The 22,124-nt window shown below is 40.5% G+C and overlaps 2 long non-coding RNA genes across 2 annotated transcripts in view; both read left to right on the forward strand.

Moving 5' to 3' along the window:
* LOC101684345 overlaps positions 1-22,124 on the forward strand; it is a 57,673-nt gene that overhangs the window by 26,086 nt on the left and 9,463 nt on the right. Inside the window, exons 2-3 of the long non-coding RNA XR_199802.3 lie at positions 13,299-13,506; positions 13,628-13,750. This is a non-coding gene — a long non-coding RNA (uncharacterized LOC101684345). The remainder of the gene's footprint in view (positions 1-13,298; positions 13,507-13,627; positions 13,751-22,124) is intronic.
* On the forward strand, positions 2,786-7,696 carry LOC101684151. The gene is made up of 3 exons (XR_199801.3): positions 2,786-3,889; positions 4,756-4,848; positions 6,119-7,696. It is a non-coding gene; the product is annotated as an uncharacterized LOC101684151 (long non-coding RNA).

Consider the following 22,124-nt stretch of genomic DNA (forward strand, 5'->3'; position numbering starts at 1 on the left):
TGTATATTCCTTACAGAGATGCACTCTTCTCATCATCTCTAAATTTTAAACATTCTGAGACTACAGTTCCTGGTAACGTAACCAGGCTTGGAGCAGGTGTGGAAAGTGGTATGTGTGTGGCACCTGATGTGCTTAGCAATAGAAAGAGAATGGGACAAATACCATTTCAGAAACTGCCTATTACAAAGCTATGGTTTTCATGTCTGGTGTTTTCAGAAAGGGAATAACAGCAAATTGAACCAAAATATTCAGGAATATCACCATTTCAGATATGTCCCTGAGTAGGTAAAGAACACTCTCAATAAGTTATAGTCAGAAGAGACAAAGGGACTACTGAACTCAGGTCTGTGGGGTAAGACAAGACATCAACTCATACTTTGTGTTTAGGTCTTGGAAGAGGGGCAGGATTCAGGGTTGAGATGCTAGCAGACCTGAAATAAAATAAGTAAGATTTGCAAGAAATCTGAAAAAGGCAAAAGGTCAATTAAAACCCATGTTATAGATAGTAAAATATGGAATCAACACTATACAAACTTGAATTGATAATATAAAATTCCAGGCACGTCTTATAGACTACTGGACAGATGTAAAGAGATGAAATAATGAATCAATCTAGATGAATGGATACATAGATACAGAAGATAGATTTGTAGATATTAGAGAGACAGATATCAATGGAAGATGATGAGACATAGAAAGATCCATTGACTGGAAGACTGACAGGAAAGTTGGACATGAGTAGATATAGGAGACAGAACATATAGTGTGAACATAAAAGAAAGAAGAATAGTAATAGAAAAGAGAGGGAAGCAAATGTGGAAGGGAGGAGATGGATAGATATTGAGAATAAAATTTTTCTATATTCCAAATTCCAAAGAGGAGAGGACTGGCAATTCTTTGACTGCAGGATGGTGCAGTCAGCAGAATCAGTTTTAAGCCACTGATGACACTTATGAGCTCACCTTCTGAAGGTGGCAGTTCTATGCTTCTAAATTCATTCAGCAACAGCCACAGTTTGCCAACACAGCTTCTGTAGCTAATGGTCAACTGACTTTCCAAATTTTGGTTTCTGAACTTCTGACAATTCCTGAACTCTGTATTTCTCTCAGCCTCTTATAAAACCATTTCAAAAATGGTCTAAGAAAATGGACATGACTATCTGACCAACAGATGAGAAAAGACTTTTGTAAGCATAAACTATTTTTTTAAATTCCCTCAAAATAGACAGATAACAGTAAAAAAATCAAAAATATTTGGGTGTCACAAATACCATGAACAATATTGTTAGGCAGACAAGCTATGAACAGTATATGCATCAAATGTAGTAAACAAATCAACTTGTGGTTAACAATCAACCTATTTAAGAAACTTATACCACTCAGTAAGAAAGACATGAAAACACTGATGGCCAGAGAGGGAAAAGATATGAAGACAATTCACAGAAGAAATAAAAATAAAAAGTGAAAACAAAGTGTTTCACAGGCACTTGTAAGTCAAAATCAAGGAAATAAAAACAAATGAAAACCATGGCATTTCACACATCATGTTAGCAAAGATCAAGCATGGTTAAGCCAGTTTTAGCCAGGAGTGTGATAATGTGGATGCACTCAGCCATTGACAGGGAGTTGTAAGTAGAAGGATCTTCCTGAAACCTCCATTGTGTTCATAGCAAGAGCCTTCAAACAAAACTCACACCATTTCCTCAGAACTCCCCAGGAGCTTTCTCTTTGTTGGAAGTAAAGAGAATCGTTACTGAGATATTTATAATTGTGCAATATTTGGAAAGCCACCCAACAACCATGAAAACAATGACGTAAATTCTGGTACAAACACATGATGGAATAATTTGTTGTCATGATAATGGAGTTTGCAAGAAAGTTTTAATCACACATGAAAATGCTTGTTATACAGTGAAATAAAAAGCAGTATATATATTTGTATAAGCTTTGTATACTAAAATGTGTGTTTATGATTCAAATTTTATGAAAATTATAGAAAAATACAATGAAAAAGGCATCCATTTTTCCCAGTAGTAATTTTTAAATAATTTGATTATAATTAATCATTTGATTATTATTTCCCAAATTCTGAGCATACTTTCCCACTCACTGTTTATAAAGTCTCTATTCAAGGACACTAACTCCTATCAAATCGTGTTCTTTACTTTGTTTCTTTCTTTCTTTCTTTTTTTTTTTTTCTTAAACACCACTATACCTTTCAATAAATGGGTCACAGAACTATGTCTGTGGTGGGTACAGTAGGAACACTACATTTCAACTACCTCCGGCACTCAAGCTTCCTGGCCAGCTGCATGGTTCTTTCAGAATTACCCTTCATGTTGTAGCAGTGTAGCAGAATCACATACCATCCCAAGCACAGGCAGGAAATAGATTCAGATTCTGGGCTTCTAGTTGCCCTTTATGCAACCCTTATGCTTGCTGTATGGCTTCATTAAGAGAGGTTTGATTATTGTTCCCACTCTGGGGACTGGCCCTTCCCGTCGGCCATGGGCTGGTTTGGATATTATAAGTTTTCTTTTTCCTCTCATAAAGCAAGAAGGAATTAATTGGCCAGATTCAAGGCAGTGTGTATTATTTTTATAATCACATGTACACACAAACCACAAATATTACAAATTTTTAAAAACCAGTGATGGGAAAAAATTGTCATAATAATATGCAAAAAAATTAACATAAAAGTAATAGAAATAATATGAGCCTAAATGTAAAAAAAAAAAAAAAAAAAAAAAAGGTTAAAGAAGGCCTGAAAGAAGATTTTACCAATGTATCCTTTGGATTACAGGAAGGTAGATTTTGTTTTCTTCTTTATACGTTTCCTGTATGCTCAAGTTTCTATCATGAGGTAGAACAAGGAAGCTGTTATTTGCAGAAGGTGGTTGCAGGGTAGCGGTAACAACAGCAAAGAGAATTATAAAATTGGTCTTGGGGGGAAAAAAAAAACTCTAAATGAAGATTGGCTTATACATAACATCCTGGGGAGGCCAAGCCCACCCACCTCAGTGGGCAGCAGCTGTGTCCCTGAAGCAGACTTTATCACCCCATTTTGCACATGTGAAAAGCAAGACTTAGGTCGATGCTACAGGGTTCCTGTCGCAACACATCTGGTACACGCGACCCAGCAGAAACATTGCTCTTCTCTCACCTCCTGGGGGAGGGGAACAGACCAAACTTAGGGACCAGCATTTCTCCTACTCTGAAAAATGAATGGAGCCTCTACCATGCACATCAAAACGTTCTCAAGGGGCTCAATTTTGTTTTTGCCACGTATGATCATAAAAGCAGTTGGGGTGTGGGTTTTCTCCTTCTCACCTTCCCTATTGTCAGACACCCTCGATCCCACCTCCCCACTCCCCCACCAACCGACTCTTCTGCTCTCCACTTGCTGGGATGCAGAGAGAGGGTCAGCATAGTCTGGGAGGGAGGAGGTCACATGGTCTGGTTGATATTTACAGCATTATGACATCACTCCCTAAAGCTGTGTTTCCTGGAAGAATGCGGAATTCGCCTGGCAGTCCCATTATGGGCAGCGTCCCAGTGCCCCTTGGGCAGGACCACTGGACACCACATTCTGCACACCCTACTAGCATCCTTTGTTCTGGAGAATGTAGCTCATTTGGTACTTAAAAGAGTATTATAAGAAATCTTGTGTCATGGAGAGTTTAGGAATGCTGCTCCATTTGACTTTTGAGTTCAGTGTTGGGTTGACAAGGAAATACTTCCTTGGGGTTATGCTTTTTTGCCTCTTTTGCATTTCTGGCTTTACTCAGATGCCATAGGATGCCACAAGCCGCTGTACACAGGCAGGGTGAAGCAAGAGTTATGCTTGATATGACTCATGCTAAAGTGTATCTTCTGCCTGGAATTATCAGGTAACTGGGAACACAAGTATTTTGATATTTCCATTCTGTTTGTGCTTGAATTATTTAGGAAATGGTTCATTTCCTAAGTTTGCATATGGAAAGTGTCTCAGATGAATCTCACAACTCGATGCTGGCAAGAAAGTACAAGTATCTTAATTATCGATAGAGCTAAGTCAATGGCTTTGTCCAAAGCATGGAAAAGCCTGAACGAGGCCAGTTCAAGGATAAATTCTGTCAATGTTAGCAGTCACCTGGAAATCTGTGAGTGGCCACTGGCAGGTAACAGAGCTTGTTAAAGAAGCGTATACCCCTCTTGTCAAGTACATGACATTTGTCCGTTTTTACTCTGACATCCAGGGCATGGTTTGGGCAACTGTTTTGAAACAAGCCACCTGAGTCAGTGTCTTTCCAGGGGGTCCAACGTGGAGCTTTCTTATGGGTCAACTTGGCAAGGTGGCGGACCTGGCTTTAAACTCAGGAATGATGAAGTCCAAAAATCATGATCTTTTGAAGTTGTTACACTGTCTTTTGACTCCCGTCACTGAGATAAAACATCTTTGGGTTCAGTATCTGGTGAAATAGTATTTCCGGCTCAAATTTTTCCAGTTTTTTACTTCCCTCAGAAGCGAGAGGGTAGATGGGGACCTTCACGCAACAGCTGTGGCAGATGCAACCTCCCCTTGCCTGGCTGCCCCTGCATTGCTCCCCTGGGAGGTCTGCCACATCTTCACAGACTGTAGCTCTGGACTGATATGTGTGCATATTAGGAGAACTTTTTGATTTTGTGAAAATAGACACCTTTTTGCACATCTGTGCATGCACACACACACACACACACACACACACACATCACAGGCCACTCCCTCCTCCTTTAGGTCTTGGCCAGGACCTCTCGAACTGCTCTTGGAATGGAGGAAGTGACTTAGTCGCCGATGATTTCTGAAATAATGGCGTGAAGAGGAAGTTGGGTATGATGCAAGTACAGGGGGAAAAGGGGGGAAAATTGCATGTATGACAAGGATTTATTTTTTGTAGCAGCTGAGAGAGGAATCACCAACTTTATTCTCCCTGTATCTAAGTAAGAGCACTCTCAAAATAGCTGTTTTGATTTCCATTTTTGTACAGGGTCCCCCTCAACCCCATGCCTTGATCCCAAGTTCAGAAGCCTGAAGACTTGTGTTGGAATGATGGGCTCCTGAGTCTCGGGGTTGGGAAAGATGTTAATAGTCAGAGAGGCGTGCCGTGGAGGAGGCTGGCTTCAAACCTTCTCTGGAAGCCCATGCCAGGTGGTAGAGCAGCCTCTGCTTGAACACCCTTTGGAATGAGCCCTCAGTGCCTCCTGAGCATGAGTCCCACCTCTGATAGCTGACTCCTTCAGAAACGTTTTCCTTAGATTGCCTTGAAATCTGTCTCCCTGCTTAACTTGTAAAATGAGTCAACTGGCCTCGGGACTGACCCACCCAGCTACACAGTCTATACAAGGCACAGTTTCAGGGAGTACCCTCCATCTAGACTCTCAGGGCAGGGACTGGCAGGTGTCTGGCGTGCAATGCCATGGCCTTGGTTGTCCACGATGAGCTTCACATTTCATTCCGACTCCCAACTTCCGTGTGTGCCTCATGTACTCTGCAGAGGAGACTGGTTGGCATCAAGAAGCATTCAAACTCCCTTCCTGAAGCTGGCTGCCTGTGCCGTGAGAGCCGGCCATCCCTTATTATTTACACATTGAGGAACTTACAGTCCTTTAAGCTCAAACATGCAAGTTAGGCTTTTTACCCTGCAGGCAACCCATCATCTGTTGTTTGACTAACTATTATTGAATGGGGAGGAGAAGGGAGTGTGGTTTTCTTTTTGAATTTTTTTCTTGGAGAATCCACTCTGGTTGAAAATATGACTGTGTTCTTTTAAATGTCTTTACATATTGATTTTACAGAATCATTAGTAACGAAAGACGTCATTTTATTTATTTTTAAGAACTGGGGAGGTGATGGGTTATGAAGGAGGGTGCATAGTGCAATGAGCACCGGGGGTTATACACGAACAGTGAATCACAGGACACGACATCAAAAACTAATGCAGGACTGGGTGATGACTAACATAACCTAATTAAAAAAAAAAAAAAAAAAAAGAATTGGGGGGGGGGGGGGGTACCGAAAAAGGAAAAAAGAGAACTTAATGAGAAATGCTGTTTTCTGATCCATTTTTCACTTTGCAATAAAACTGCTGATCTTTCCTCAGCTGCTGGCACATAGTTTGTATCACCTGAGCAAGGATGAAAGCCTGGAAAACAAAATCAAGCACACTTCCAGGAAATGGTCAGCTTCCTTAATCTCCCCACCTCTTAAAAGAATCTGTTGATATCATACCACCGCTGTAAGTGCCCCTCATCTTTTCTGTGGAAGGAAATTTGTCAGGGACTGAGTTGGTACACATGTGGTTAACATTTCTCCAAATAAAGAATGCACTTATGTAACAATAATAATGTGGCCTTTATGTAAAATGCTATATAATTACCTCCTAATTTAATATTGACTTTCCCCCGGGAAATCTAAATTATTGAAGATTTACCATAAGCTGAAAATTATGGATTCCCGAGGAAGGCGATTGTTGCTAGAAAGACCGTAATTTGGTCTTTTGGCGGTTGGAGTAAGCGGGACTCTCTCTGCGTGGTTGAGTTTTCGTGGAGTGGCAGGTTAAACCAAGCCGTTGGGCTCTTTGATGCTGGGTGGAGAGGCCTGGGGGAAAAGATAGATCTGGCTTTGTTCTCAAGGCTTCACTTTTGCTACAAGATGTGCTCTTATTAACAAAGGGTTGTGCGCACTTCAGTTTTATTCTTTAAAGTTTATAAAAGCCTTCCCCCCCAAAAATAATAATGAGGGCAGAATTTGTATTGGGAGGGCTTCACCATCTCATAAAACTGACACTAACCCTTTTTCCCCAACGATGCGGGGGCAGGAGTGGGGGTGTTCAAAGAGCAAGAGGAAACTCCCATTCCCCCAGCTAGATGTATCTTACTTAAAAGTAGGTTCCACTTGCCATGATTTAGGGGCTCAGAGAGCAGGCTGAATTCCTAGCCTCTGGACACAGGGGCAGTGAGCGGGCAAGTGTGTGTGCATGCGTGCATGTGTGTTTGCCTAAAATACATTGAAAACACACTTACCCTCCCTTATTTCCAAATACTGAAAAGCATACTTTCCTTTGCTGGCAAGAGAGATAGAGAGAATGAAGGCTCAGCAGTTTTTATGAATAGCAATGCTGAAATATTAAGACAAAAGAATTCAGGTGCTTCCCCACTCTAGCCTCTCTTCCCAAGGGATTTCGTGGGTTAATAAATTAATCAAAACCAAGTGTGGACTGAAGTTGAAACCATGGATGGCCTGTATCTCCTTGGATCCAGCTGTTCCTACCAACGTCAAAACAGTAAAAAGCATCCAAAAGTGATCTTGGGCTGAAATGGAACTTGGGTCCATTATTTTTAAACAAAGCTAGTGAAGGAAGTGAATTGCAACGTTGGGACAGGCTAGGACAATAGTTATTAAGTCCTGATGTGGGCAAATGTTGCTTGCCACAAGAGATAATAATGAATGGGACAGTGGCTCAGATTCCTGTCTTCCAGATCCCTTCTCTCTCTGCCATTTCCATGTACCTACACGTGTTACCCTCATCCCTCCACCCCACATGTTGCTCCTCCACCCCCAGACCCAGTGACAAGCCACAGGACATCTATTAGCAGGCATTAAAATAAAAAGCATCCCTTGGAATTTCTCCTTTAGTTGGGGCCAGTCCAGCAGCCTCGGGAAGCCAGAATCTGCCAAGTTTATCTCTCTCTCCTGGAATTCAGACATTTAATCAATGACACTTGCTTTGCCAAGGTTGTAAAAATAAAACAACTCTCAAAGTGCTAAGCCTTTGTTTTGGTCTGCAAAGAAACTCAAGTGCTTTGGTTAGTGATCAAAATATAAAGAACCAGAGTTGGGTAGGTTGAAAACAATTGCATGCGTGTGCTTGCGTGTGCACCAAGCATTTCCTGCTACCAAACATAAAAAATTGGTGCCACAAAAAAGACATGATATGCCCCAAAGTCCAGCTAAATTTACATTCCTGATTATTTTCAAAATCTTACCTTACTGAAAGCTTCTGGTTCCATCTTCACTTCTGGTTCCATGTTTATTTACTAAGAATAGTTGGATTTTCTACACTTGTACTAACCAAGTAATGGAGCACTTGGTTAAACTGTCAAATTATTCATGTATATATGTATGAAAATTTCTTTACTTGGCAATTTTACTCTCGTTTCCCAACATTTACACCTTAACATAAAATTCCTAGCATAGATATGCAAGCTATTCCCCCAGAAATGAAAACATATTGCAGTGTTTTATACTTAAAAGCTTTCCATTATCATGATTTACCTTTGGTGAATGGTGATGACAATTTGCCTGTATGTCATCCTCAGTGTGCCCAAGTTCTACAGGACTTTGCCTGTGAGACATGAAATCCATTTATTTTTATAGACTAGGTGGATGCTTATTATAATCTCTTATTTTGTGGGATAGGTCATGCATTTTATTAGAATATGTGTGGCATTATAAAGACAGAGAAAGGAGGCTAGAACTCTTGGGTTCATGTGCAGTGCCAGCTCCAAATTGGGTTTTGCAGCCTTACTAGATGGAGGAGAGTCCACAGTGAGTTGCATCTTAGGGTCCAGAGCCTTGAGCAGGGCTGCTGAGCTGAAAGGCTCAGCCATGCAAACTGCCTGTAGGTCTCCTGGGTCCCTCAGTCCCAGGTTCCCAGCCTCCAGGGCCTGGAGGACAGCTGGTCACAGTACTGCACTTCTTTCTCCCACCAATTGAAATTAAATTAAAGCTGGAGGAGCTGATGCATTATTCATGATTTTTTTGGTAATGGAATCCAGAGTACTTCTGAAGGCTCTATACTTCAATACTTGCTGGGGGGGAGTGGACAGGGGCAGGGGCAGGAGGGAATGTGGATGATGTGTGTGCCTTCTGGGCTTGCTGCAAAGGTTCTGTCTGAGAGCAGGAGACAGTGGCTTGCCACCAAAGAAGCCCTGTTGTGACTTATAAAAACAAGTGGAGGGGAACTCCTTCAGGTTAAAAATGGGAGAAGGACCATATTTTAACTCCAGTAGTATGAAGGATAGGCTTCCTTTGACATCTATTGACCTAAAATACAAAACTAATTTTTTAGTTTATCATAAGTTTAAGGGGAACCCAATAGAAAAATGAAGGCAGGGTGCTGGCGTTTGGTCTCAGAATTGACCTGAATTTTGCTGTGGCTGGAGCCAGCTGTCGATCCCTGGTCCAGGTCCCCAGCTTTCTGGCATAAACAGAACCTACACAGAGGTGCCACCTGCAAACTGGTCTTTAGTGGCTACCTTACCTGTGCAATGTCACCCAATCCTTTTGGGAGGACCCTTCCCCAAACACTATCGTTTTGTACCAAAGCTCCCATGAAGACATGCAATTGGCTGAATCCTCTTGCTGCAGAGGTTTTGCAATGTCCCCATGGAAGGACTTTGTGGCTTCGTGGGAGTGAAATAAAAGGAATGGAGGATGTGTGGGAACTTTGTGTTGGAAGACGCTTGTCTAGCCCGGTAGTGATTAAGAGATTATAAATTGTGTTTTGTCTGAGTGGCTCACATGGTTTTCAATGTTATTCCTGTTTAAGGTTGGCTGCCTATGGTGGAGGTGGGAGGCAATGGGAGACAGAGAAGCCAGCAAAGTTCCTAAGATTACGTGGCAAGTGGCCCCAAATCCCGGCGCAGCTCAGCCCTCTTCACTCAAGAACACATGCTCTGCATGGGGTTAGCCAGAGTCTGTGGAGGGAGGGAGTTTTCAAAAACTGCTGCTTTGGTTGGATTTCAGGGTTTTGGCATAGACAATGACGCCTGGCTCCCTGTGCTGTGATGATTATAGACGAGATGATTTCAGACTTGCCTGTTACATGTATGTCAACCGAGACATAGAGGAAGGATTCTTTTTGTCATCATGTTGTGTTCAGACCGCTGCATAGTACACATACCCCTCTGGCTGGCCCTGGAGGAGTCAATTTTACCTAATGTCTTACTGTAACTCAGAAGCCCCAGGCTCTGCTCAGGACTGCCCAGCCCTGCTGCCAGCTGTGACATGAGAGCAACACTGTGTGGTCTGTAAATCAGGGTAGAAAACAGGAAGCTCTCCCTTGAAAGTGGCTAAGCAAGAAGCTCACACTTTTATATGCACTTCTTTCTGGTTCAGGTGCTCCTCCTTTTTCCATAACCCTTTGTTTTTGTGGCTATAGTAAGACTGATGTAGGTCGGATTAACTCTAAAACATCATTGCTCTAAAAAAAAAAGGAGAGGTAAAATGATAATGGCAATCAGAAAAATGTATTGTTGCAGTTTGGCATTTCTTAGGAAGCTAAATATAGTTTTACCATGTGATCCAGCCGTTGGTGCTCCTCAGCATTTACCAAATGAACTGGAAAACTATGTCCACAGAAAAACCTGCACACAAGAATTTAAGGAAGCTTTATGCTTAGTTACTAAAACTGGAAAACATGTCTTTCAATAGGTGAATAGATAAACCAGTTTTGTTATATCCATACAATAGAATAGTATTCAACAATTAAAAAAATAAACTACTGAGCTATAAAAAGACAGGGTAGGACCTTGATTGGATATTGCCCCAGAAATACGGAAGACAATCTAAAAGGCTAAATATACAGTATGTTTCCAACTCTATGAAATCCTGAAAAAGGCAAAACTATGGGGATAGCAAAAAGAGCAGTTATTGAGAAGGACTGGTTGTTGGGGAAAGGAGTAACAGGATATTGTCATGTTGGGACTGTGATTTCATGCATTTGTCAAAGCTATAAGAATGTACAACACAAGTGGTCAACCCTAATATAAACTATGGACTATGGTTAATAAAACTGTATCAATATTGTTTAATTGTAACAAATGTAACTCAAGAATCCAAGATGCTATAGGGAAAATTTGAAGTGGGGAAGTGAGTCTATTGGAATTATATGTACATTATGTTCATTTTTTCCATAAACCTAAAACTGCTTTAGAAAATAAAGTTCACTGTGCTGTGAAGTCTGTAAACCTGGCGATTCACAGACCTGTACCCCTGGGGATAAAAATATATGTTTATAAAAAATAAAAAATTAAAAAAAAATAAAGTTCACTAATTTAAAAAATAAAAAAAAAAACAACTGGTAAGAGGGAGATCATCAGTATGCTGGTCTTTTGGTGAGTGTGCGGGGACAAAGTATTCTGGGGCTTCAGAATGTGAGTAGAAGGCATTGCATAAACCTCACATAATATCTGCCGTTACCTTCGATAGGTTTTGATTTTGTTTAAAGTGTCTCTTGAATGTATTGAAGAAATTCAAATCAAGAATCAAGTGGTCACCATTTCACTTGTGAGTCCTAGCACTTCCCTCCCATTTCTTTTTCACTTATATCTAGTCGTGGTATCAAAATGGCAGAGGATCCTAGGTGGCTTAGTTGAGTAAGCATCAGATTCTTGATTTCCATTCAGGTCACACTCTTGGGATCTTGGGATCAAGCTTTGCATGGGGTTCCATGCTGGGCATGGAGCCTGCTTAATATCCGTCCCCCATCTGCACCACCCCTCCTCTTTCTCTCTCTCTCAAAAATAAAGAAAAGATCGGTGAGAAAATAGAAAAATCACCAAAATCAACACCTTGATAATTTTTGCTTATTTATAGTCCATTGAGTATTGTGGGAGAGGAAGAAAGCCTTTTTTTTTTTTTTTTCCCCTCTACCCATTTTAGGCTCATTGGCTGTGGCCCTGTATATTACACTAACAAAAGACAGACCACCAGGAGAAAAAGAAACAGAAGTTTATTAGCATGTGCTGTGCAACACACACGCACAGGAGTGCCTAGTAAGGAGTAACTCAAAGGGATGGTTAAAACTCAGGCTTATAAAGCATCTTAAACAAAAGAATATTAAATCTTCAGAGGTAACAGGACAAATGAAAAAGATTTTGAGTTTTTAGGGGTGACAAATTGTGGGGAGGTAAATATTTGGGGACAGTAATGGCAGATGAGGGCTAGTTTTACAAGGTTTGTTGTGTAGATTCCTCTGCTGACATCTCTGAGCTGATATGGGTCCAAAGTTATCTCCAGTGATTAATTTCTGTTTTTTTTCTGGTGGACAGTGAAGACATCTTTATAAATATAAATTTAACTAATTTGCTTTTAAGCATTTAGGGGGAGGGCAGAGAACTTTTCTTTTAACTGCTTTTTCTCAATTGCCTTCAGCTCAAAATAATTCTAATGTCAAAGTGGCTGTTTTGGGTGGCATTCTGCTACTCTTCAGCATCTGCTAATGAATATTGAATTCTTTTAGGTGCTGGGGGAAAAAAAAGAAGTTTAACCTGATACCTTCTCTCCTGGATTTTTAAACTCTAGTGGAGAGATGAGAAACTGAAACACGAAGAGAACTACCACATGATTAGCAATCCCACTTCTGGGTATCTATCAGAAGGAAATAAAGTCACTATTTCAGGGAAATATCTGCATTCTCGTGGTCATTGCAGGGTTACTCACAATAACTGAAATAGGGAAACAACCTAAGTGTCTGCTAATAAATGAGTGGACAAAGAAAATATGGAGTAAGATATATATTCAGAATATTATTTGGCCTTAAAAAAGATGGAATTCCTGCCATTTGCAAAAATATGGATAGACCTGGAGAACACTATGCTGAGTAAAATAAGACAGACACAGAAAGAAAAACACTGCATGATCTCACCTATATGTGGAATCTAAAAAAGTTGAACTCATAGAAACAGAGGGTAGAAGGGTAGTTGTCAGGTACTGACGAGTGGAAGAAATAGATTTTGGTCGAAGGGTACAAACTTTCAGCTGTAAAATGAAAAAATCTGGTCACTTAATGTACAACATGGTGACTACAGTTAATAAAACTATTGTGTATACTTCAGTTTTCTAAAACAATAGATCTTACACCAAGAAATATGTATCAGGGCAGCCTTTGGTGAAATCATCCCACTTGGTCCTTGCCCTTAAAGATCTTAAACTTTCTAGAAAAGATAAGTATTAAATTATAGGTAATGACACACAAGTGCTTGATCACTATCTCCTTTCCATTCCCAGCTTGTGCTTTTACTGGGCTGCCTGGTATGATGCAGAACTGGAAGAAACAGAGATGCCAGGCCGAGTGTGTTTGGAGGGGAAGTGCAGGGTTGAGCAAGGAAGGGAGGAGAAGTTCCCAAAGACTGACATGACTGAGTTTGGCAGCAGAGTTCTTTAGAGAATTCTGGCAGAGAGTTATGAATCAGTTTCCCCACCTTGGAGTGAAAGAGGACTTCAACAACCTCCATTTGGACCTCAAACTTTCTAATTGATTAAGGTCTGCTTTCCAGGTTTTCTCTTAATTCAGGCAAAAAACCCTGTGGACAAAGCATCCTCTCATGAGAACCAAGACCAGCCCACCACTCCAGGCAGTGAGGACTGCCTTGAGCCAGCAAGACTCCACCCATGACAGTGATTTTGACAATGATCACCTTGATCTTCACTGACCACCTGCACATACTCACCAAGCTTTGTCCCACATTTTCCTTTTGTAAACTTGTAAGTATTTTTGCCACTTTGGCAACAGTCTTTGAGACATTAGTCTTCTCTCTTCCTGGTGTTGGCCTAACTGAAATAAATTCCTTTCTTCTTTCACTACTACTCATCTCTCTGCTTTTAGGATTTTGCCAGCAGTGAGTGGCCGAACCTGGTCTGTTTGGGAACCCCAAATCCAAGTGCTGTTGTACTTTTGTGCCCCAGCTACAAGAGGAAACACTGGGAATGAACAGTGGAGAAATAAAATGTAAAGTAGTCTTATTTTATACCCTTTCTTGCAACTTCCTTTTTCAAGCCTATTTGGGGGATGGGTTTATTTTTTTTTTTCAGATGTGACCTCATCCTGGGAGGGCTATGGAAAGGGAAAAGAAGGCTCAGTTTGGTCCTGTTGACATAAGAAGTAGATTGAGAAGTTCAAAGGGGAAAGGGAAGCAAATGTGGGGAGGCCTAGTGGGAGAAACTAGTCCAGTGTGGAGGGGACCAAGAAGGCTTCCTGGAGGAAGCACCATTTAAGCTGAGACTCAGAGTTCTGGGAGTGGATAGAAGCAGGATGTCATGAGAATGAAAGATTTTCTTTCTTTCTTTCTTTCTTTCTTTCTTTCTTTCTTTCTTTCTTTCGAGAGGGAAAGACTCTTGACTCTAGAGCAACAGGCCAAATCCTGAAGGGCATAGGAGGGTCTTCAGCTGAGAGTTGAGCAGGGCAGTGACACACCAGAATGTATGCTCTGAGGGGCAGGTTGGGGGTGATGGGCATGACGGAGGACAGAGGACACTGGATCTGAGCTGGGAGTGGATGGATTAAATAGCAAAGAGAAGAAATCATTATTCCAGTTTGGGAAGAACAGCAGGAATCCGGGGCATGGGACAGTATGGATTCTTGAGGTATTCATGTCAGGAAGTTTTGACAGAACAACTTTTGTTAGTCTTGTTAGTCTTGTAGTCTTTTGTTAGTCAAGAAGTTGAACACATTCTTTAAGATGCAAAATTTGGTGGATCATTTGTTTTCCCAGCTTTCCTAATTTCCTTCCAACTTCCATATTTGTATAGAAGTTCTCTTCAGTAACTGTTCCTGCCCTCAACTGGCTGAAGTCTAGAAAAACAAAAACAAAGAAACAAAACAAAAAACAAAACAAAACTCTAAATCATGGTGTCTACTTAAAGGCAAAAATATTTTTAAAATTTATTGCCAAAAATAGGTGCAAAGGGGGCAATTAGTGGTGGATCATTTTGCAGTTTCTGTCTGTGCTAGTTGTGTGGACACAGCAACTATGGGACACTTAAGATGGGACAAGTCCAAATTGATATATGCTGTAAGGATTTCAATGACTTTGTGCCCCTCAAAAAAGAATGTAAAATATCTTATTGATAACTTTTATATTGATGACATGTTAAAATGGTACTAATTTTGGATAGAGGGGATCAAGAATATATTGTTAAAATTAATTTCAACTATTTCTTTTTCCTTTTTTTATTGAGGTGTATTCATTTTGCTAGGACTGCCCTAACAAAAAACTACAAATGAACAAAATACATTTATTTTCTCAAACTTCTGGAGGCTGAATGCCTGGGATTAAAAAGTATGGAATTAAGGTGTTTGCAGTCCCACCCATAAGGTCCCTGCCATCCCTGGTGGCAGAGCGGCAGGGTGGCTCTCTGAACCCGAGAACAGACTCATTTCTGGGGTCCTGGAACATTGGGGTCTGTGATGAGAGAAACAACCTGCCAATCTCTGTCTGGATCACCTTCAGTATCATTCCCCTCTTTTCTTGAAGGATAACATGTGTTCGCAGCTGAATAGCTCTATTTTTCCATACCTAGAACCACAGAAGTCTACCTAACTTCCTTCGTTTTGTCCCATATCCATCCCTTTTTGGCCAAGTGGGCAATGTTTCTTCAGTATAATACCATCCCTGATCCCACTTCTGCTGAGATGGCTGATTGCATGCATGAGTCATACCTGTAACCTCTTTATCAAATGCTTGACTGGCCACATCCTCCATGTTCTCTCAAGAACACACAACTCATGTTTTTTTTGCAATATGGATGGGTTGAGAATTTTCCAGTCCTTAGAGTCCTGGTTCTTTTTTGCTTAATAATTCCTTCTTCGGTATATCCCTCTCTTGTATTTTACTATATACAGTGAAAAGAAATCAGGACACACCTTCAACATTGTGCTTAGAAATCTCAGCTAAATATCTAAGTTCCTCATTTACAAAATCTACCTTCCACAAAACACTAGAACACAATCCAGCCAAGTTCTTTGCCACTTTTTGGCAAAAATGATCTTTCCTCCAGCATTTAATAATATCTTCCACAGTTACATCCAAGTCTCACCAGTAGCACTTTAACAACTGTATTTCTACAAATAGTTTCTTCTAGGCAACCTAAACTTTTCCTGGCTTCACTTCAAAACTCTTGCAACTTCTACCCATTAATCAGGTCCAAAGCCACCTGCTACGGTTCATTGTTTGTCACAGAAGGATCTCCCTACCTGCTACCAAAATCTATATTAACATGCCAGGGGCCACCATAACTAAATGTCACACACTGCACAGCATACATAACAGAGATTTATTTTCTCTCAATATCAAGGTGTCAGAATGTCTGGCTTCTCCTGAGGCCTCTCTCCTGGGTTTGTAGATGGTCGCCTTCTCCCTGTACATGGCTTTTCCTCTGTACTCAAACATCCCTGTGTCTCAGTGCACCCAGACTCTCTCTTTTTATAAGAACACCAGTCAGATTGGATGAAAGCTCAACCTCACAGCCTCATTTTTACATAATTACCTCTTCAAAGGCCCTATCTCCAAATACAGACATATTGTGAGGTAGGGTAATTAGGACTTATGAATTTTAGGAAGATGAAATTCATCCCATAACACATGTCTATGAAAAGATCTAAAATTGCAAATATGGCTTGCATTCACAGTTTGCATTTTGTTTCTTTTTTTTTCTTTCAAAGATTTTTTTAAAATAATTTTTTATTTTTTATAAACATATAATGTATTTTTATCCCCAGGGGTACAGGTCTGTGAATCACCAGGTTTACACACCTCACAGCACTCACCATAGCACATACCCTCCCCAATGTCAATAACCCCACCCCCCTTCTCCCAACGACTCCCCCAGCAACCCTCAGTTTGAGTCACTTATGGTTTGTCTCCCTCCCAATCCCATCTTGTTTCATTTATTCTTCTCCTATCCCCTTAACCTCCCATATTGCATCTCTACTTCCTCATATCAGGGAGATCATATGACAGTTGTCTTTCTCTGATTGACTTATTTCGCTAAGCATGATACCCTCTAGTTCCATCCACATCATCGCAAATGGCAAGATTTCATTTCTTTTGGTGGCTGCATAGTATTCCATTGTGTATATATACCACATCTGCTTTATCCATTCACCTGTTGATGGACATATAGGTTCTTTCCATAGTATGGCTATTGTAGACATTGCTGCTATAAACATTTGGATACACGTGCCCCTTCAGATCACTATGTTTGTATCTTTAGGGTAAATAGCCAGTAGTGCAATTGCTGGGTCATAGGGTAGTTCTATTTTCAACATTTTCAGGAACCTTTATGCTGTTTTCCAGAGTGGCTGCACCAGGTTGCATTCCCACCAACAGTGTAGGGGGGTTCCTCTTTCTCCACATCCTCGCCAGCATCTGTCATTTCCTGACTTGTTATTTTTAGCCATTCTGACTGGTATGAGGTGATATTTCATTGTGGTTTTGATTTGTATTTCCCTGATGCCAAGTGATGTGGAGCACTTTTTCATGTGTCTGTTGGCCATCTGGATGTCTTCTTTGCAGAAATGTTGGTTCATGTCTTCTGCCCATTTCTTGATTGTATTATTTGTTCTTTGGGTGTTGAGTTTGCTAAGTTCTTTATAGATTTTGGACACTAGTCCTTTATCTGATATGTCGTTTGCAAATATCTTCTCCCATTCTGTCAGTTATCTTTTGGTTTTGTTAACTGTTTCCTTTGCTGTGCAAAAGATTTTGATCTTGATAAAATCCCAATAGTTAATTTTTGCCCTTGCTTCCCTTGCCTTTGGCGATGTTCCTAGAAAGATGTTGCTGCGGCTGAGGTCAAAGAGGTTGCTGCCTGTGTTCTCCTCAAAGATTTTGATGGATTCCTTTCTCACATTGAGGTCCGTCATCCATTTTGAGTCTATTTTCATGTGTGGTGTAAGGAAATGGTCCAATTTCATTTTTCTGCATGTGGGCTGTCCAATTTTCCCAACACCATTTATTGAAGAGGCTGTCTATTAGAGAAACCCTCTTGGGAGATATAAAAGCCCTTTCTGGAGAAATAAAAAAACTAAAATCTAACCAAGTTGAAATCAAAAAAGCTATTAATGAGGTGCAATCAAAAATGGAGGCTCTCACTGCTAGGATAAATGAGGCAGAAGAAAGAATTAGTGATATAGAAGACCAAATGACAGAGAATAAAGTAGCTGAGCAAAAGAGGGACAAACAGCTTCCGGACCACGAGGGGAGAATTCGAGAGATAAGTGACACCATAAGATGAAACAACTTTAGAATAATTGGGATTCCAGAAGAAGAAGAATGAGAGAGGGGAGCAGAAGGTATACTGGAGAGAATTGTTGGAGAGAATTTCCCTAATATGGCAAAGGGAACAGGCATCAAAATCCAGGAGGTGCAGAGAACCCCCCTCAAAATCAACAAGAATAGGTCCACACCCCGTCACCTAATAGTAAAATTTACAAGTCTTAGTGACAAAGAGAAAATCCTGAAAGCAGCCCAGAAAAAGAAGTCTGTAACATACAATGGTAAAAATATTAGATTGGCAGCAGACTTATCCACAGAGACCTGGCAGGCCACAAAGAGCTGGCATGATATATTCAGAGCACTAAACCAGAAAAACATGCAGCCAAGAATACTATATCCAGCTAGGCTATCATTGAAAATAGAAGGAGAGATTAAAAGCTTCCAAGACAAACAAAAACTGGAAGAATTTGCAAACACAAAACCAGAGATACAGGAAATATTTAATGGGGTCCTCTAAGCAAAGAGAGAGCCTAAAAGTAGTAGATCAGAAAGGAACAGAGACAATATACAGTAACAGTCACCTTACAGGCAATACAATGGCACTAACTTCATCTCTCTCAATAGCTACCCTGAATGTTAATGGGCTAAATGCCCCCAATCAAAAGACACAGGGTATCAGAATGGATAAAAAAACAAAACCCATCTATATGTTGCCTCCAAGAAACTCATTTTAAGCCCGAAGACACCTCCAGATTTAAAGTGAGGGGGTGGAAAAGAATTTACCATGCTAGTGGACATCAGAAGAAAGCAGGAGTGGCAATCCTTATATCAGATCAATTAGATTTTAAGCCAAAGACTATAATAAGAGATGAGGAAGGACACTATATCATACTCAAAGGATCTGTCCAAGAAGAAGATCTAACAATTTTAAATATCTATGTCCCCAACGTGGGAGCAGCCAACTATATAAACCAATTAATAACAAAATCAAAGAAACATATCAACAATAATACAATAATAGAAGGGAACTTTAACACTCCCCTCAGTGAAATGGGCAGATCATCCAAGCAAAAGATCAACAAGGAAATAAAGGCCTTAAACGCCACACTGGACCACATGGGCATCACAGATATATTCAGAACATTTCATCCCAATGCATTCTGTTTCTACTGGATGGCACTGTATTAGGAGTTACCTGCAAGGGAAGGGCTGTCCCAGTAAACTCCCTCTTCAGCCAGAGTTCAACAATCTAGTTTCCTGTTGGTGCCAGTACAAATGCATTGCCAACTAGTGCCTAGTGGTGGGTGGGTTTTGGATATTTGAGTGCCTCTCTCTCTATCTCTCTCTTTTTTTTTTTTTTTTGTTATCTTTTTCACATATGACCACAGTTTGTTACTGAACAGGATGAGGACTTGCAGATGCTTGGCCACAGGGAGACTGAGATATTCTATTGGCTGAGCAGCAATACCTCAGTCTGAGGTAACCATTCTTCTCTCCCTGGAGACCGTGTCTTTGTTGATCACTCAGATCAGTCATCACCTTGCTTGCACTGTGCCTTGTGATCCCAGCTCACACTTGCTAGGTCTCAGTTTTATTCTCTGGGAAAGGGGCCTCTTCTCACACATGCCTATTCTCACTTCAAAATACAGAGGAGGCCACATGAAACAAGGCTGGTCACATGCTTGTGACAAGTGCAGCTTAAGGAAATCAGTGCAGTAGAAACCCATGGTTACACAGACAACCTGGCCAAAGCCAAACCATTCCCTCAGAATGGTAGATGCTTAAGGAGTCTGCCATTCCATGCTTTGGTCTTGTCTTCAAGTAGCAGTAATTCCGGGCCTTCTACTCTCACCATTCAAAATCTCCTCCAGAGACAGGGAAGAGCTGAGAGGTCTAGGATTAATTTCAATAACAGCACCACGTAGGAAAGTTCAATTTCTTGTAGGTCACAGGAGAAGAGGCTAGGAACTCATGGGCAGCCCATGAGTTGTGTGGCACCTTGCTAGGAATTTCTCTGCAAGGCTTCAAAGACACAGGCAGAGGTTGGGAGTGGACATGTGTTTAGAGAATGTGCCTAGAGAGCATAGTGTGTGCATGTGAATAGTTCTCTAGGGGTACCCTAACAAATTCCTATAAACTGAGTGGCTCAGAACAACAGAAATTCTCTCAAAGTTCTGGAGGTTAGACATCTGTATACAAGGTGCTTGCAGAGACCTGCTCCCTCTGAAGGCTCTAGGATAGGGGCCTTCCTTGCCTCTTCTTTGGCTTGTAGATACATCACTTCAATCTCTGCCTCCATCAGCACATGACATTCTTCCTGGGTGTCCTCTGTTTCTCTATATCCAAATCTTGTCTTTCTCTTCAGAAGACAGAGTCATTGGATTTAAGTCCAGTCTTATCAAATATAACTTCATCTTAACTTGATTTTAGATGCAAAGACCTTATTTCCAAATAAGGTCACATTTATAAGTCCTGAAGGTAGGACTTAAACATATCTTTTTAGGGATCACAACTCAAAACCACTATGGTGTATAAGGCAAGTATGGAAGATTAGGTAAGAAAATAAAGGGGAGATTCTAATGTAAGACAAATGATCTCGGCTATTACTTGGTATGAGGGCAAGGGAGCCAAGGAAAAGCTTGAGATGACACCCTTGTAGGATCCTACTCCTGGCAGCAGAATGTAGGTTGGGGGAATTGAGAAAGGTGACAGTCTGGTTAGTGTTGGGAGGTTACTGCATGAGTCTGGCAGATACAGCAAGGCCTGCCAATGGGAATGAAAATGGTAAAGCCACAGGGGAGATTTTATGTAAATGGAATCAACAACTTGGCCATTGATAGAATACTGGATGGAAGATGGAGATGAAGAAAAAGGGAAGAGATAGAGAGAGGGAAAGAGAGAGAAAAGGGAGAGAGAGAGAAAGAAAGAGAGAGAGAGAAGCTGGTTTTTGCCATCCAAATAACAGAAATAGGAAAAGAAAAAAAAAGTCGGTTTTCAAAATTTGCACTCTCAGGTACAAGAAGTTATTCCACAAAGACAGATTCAACAAAGAGTTGGGGATGTGCATATAGAACTTAAGTAGGACACATTGATTGTAAGACAGTTTGTAATAAAAGTAACATCATAGCTTATTATTACTGTTTCCTGTTTTTCATTTTGGAGGGAGAAGTGAAAAGTAGGTTGTAGGGTTAAGCACATAATGTCACCTGAAACAAATCTAGGAGATAGAAACTGATGGGAGAAATTGGGGTCCGAAAACCTCAGCAGCTTAATAAGATGATTGAAATATTTCCTTAAGAATCACTGCAGTCACAAAAAATTGGAGGGTCCAGTTCCATCTTGAATTTATTCACTACTGCTTTCATTTGAGGTTAAGGAGAATTAGCAATCATGGTGAGACTCAGTTTCCAGTTTAGCTCAATGTGAGGAAATAAAATAGTGTGCATAAGAGAGAGAAAGACAGAAAGGCAGAGAGAGAGAGAGAGAGATGGAGTGACAGAGACAGATAAAGGGGGAGATAAAGAGAGAGACAGAGACAGAGAATTTTCCCTCATATGTTTTTTAAAATAGGAAGTTTCAGTGGAGTGCAATTCATTGGTATTGACCAACATTTGAGACTGATAGATTCCACATATTTTGGGGGTAGCTGTGTAATAGTGTAGGAACCATTTCTGGAAATGTTGGAAGCCTAAGAGTAAAAATGTGAGGGACACAGATCAAGAAAATGGTCTGACTTGAAAACACAGGTATAAATGATTCTTCCCACCATTTTCCTCCTGGTTGTCCAACTCAATGACATGTGGAGATCAGCTATACTTAAATTTATTGTGAAATTAATTCTAAAGGAGAACATTCTGGATTTTCTACAGTAAGTGCAATAGAAGTAGGGAGTAGTGATGGTGAACTTTGAGGAAAAAATACATTTGAGCTTAAAAAAGTGACTAAAATTATATTTGAATTCAAAAAAATATTTGAACTAAAATAATCACTTTTGCTTTTAGTTCTATCTGTATTCATGATTAAGCCCATTATTTATTCTTCATTATTCCAAAGGTTGGCCTCTGTTCTGAATTTCTTAGCTTTTATAAAAATATTAATGGAGGCTTC

This window comes from Mustela putorius, unplaced genomic scaffold, assembly GCF_011764305.1.
Source record: "Mustela putorius furo isolate JIRA1106 unplaced genomic scaffold, ASM1176430v1.1 tig00000765_pilon_pilon_pilon, whole genome shotgun sequence".
In the NCBI taxonomy this organism is placed as follows: domain Eukaryota; kingdom Metazoa; phylum Chordata; class Mammalia; order Carnivora; family Mustelidae; genus Mustela; species Mustela putorius.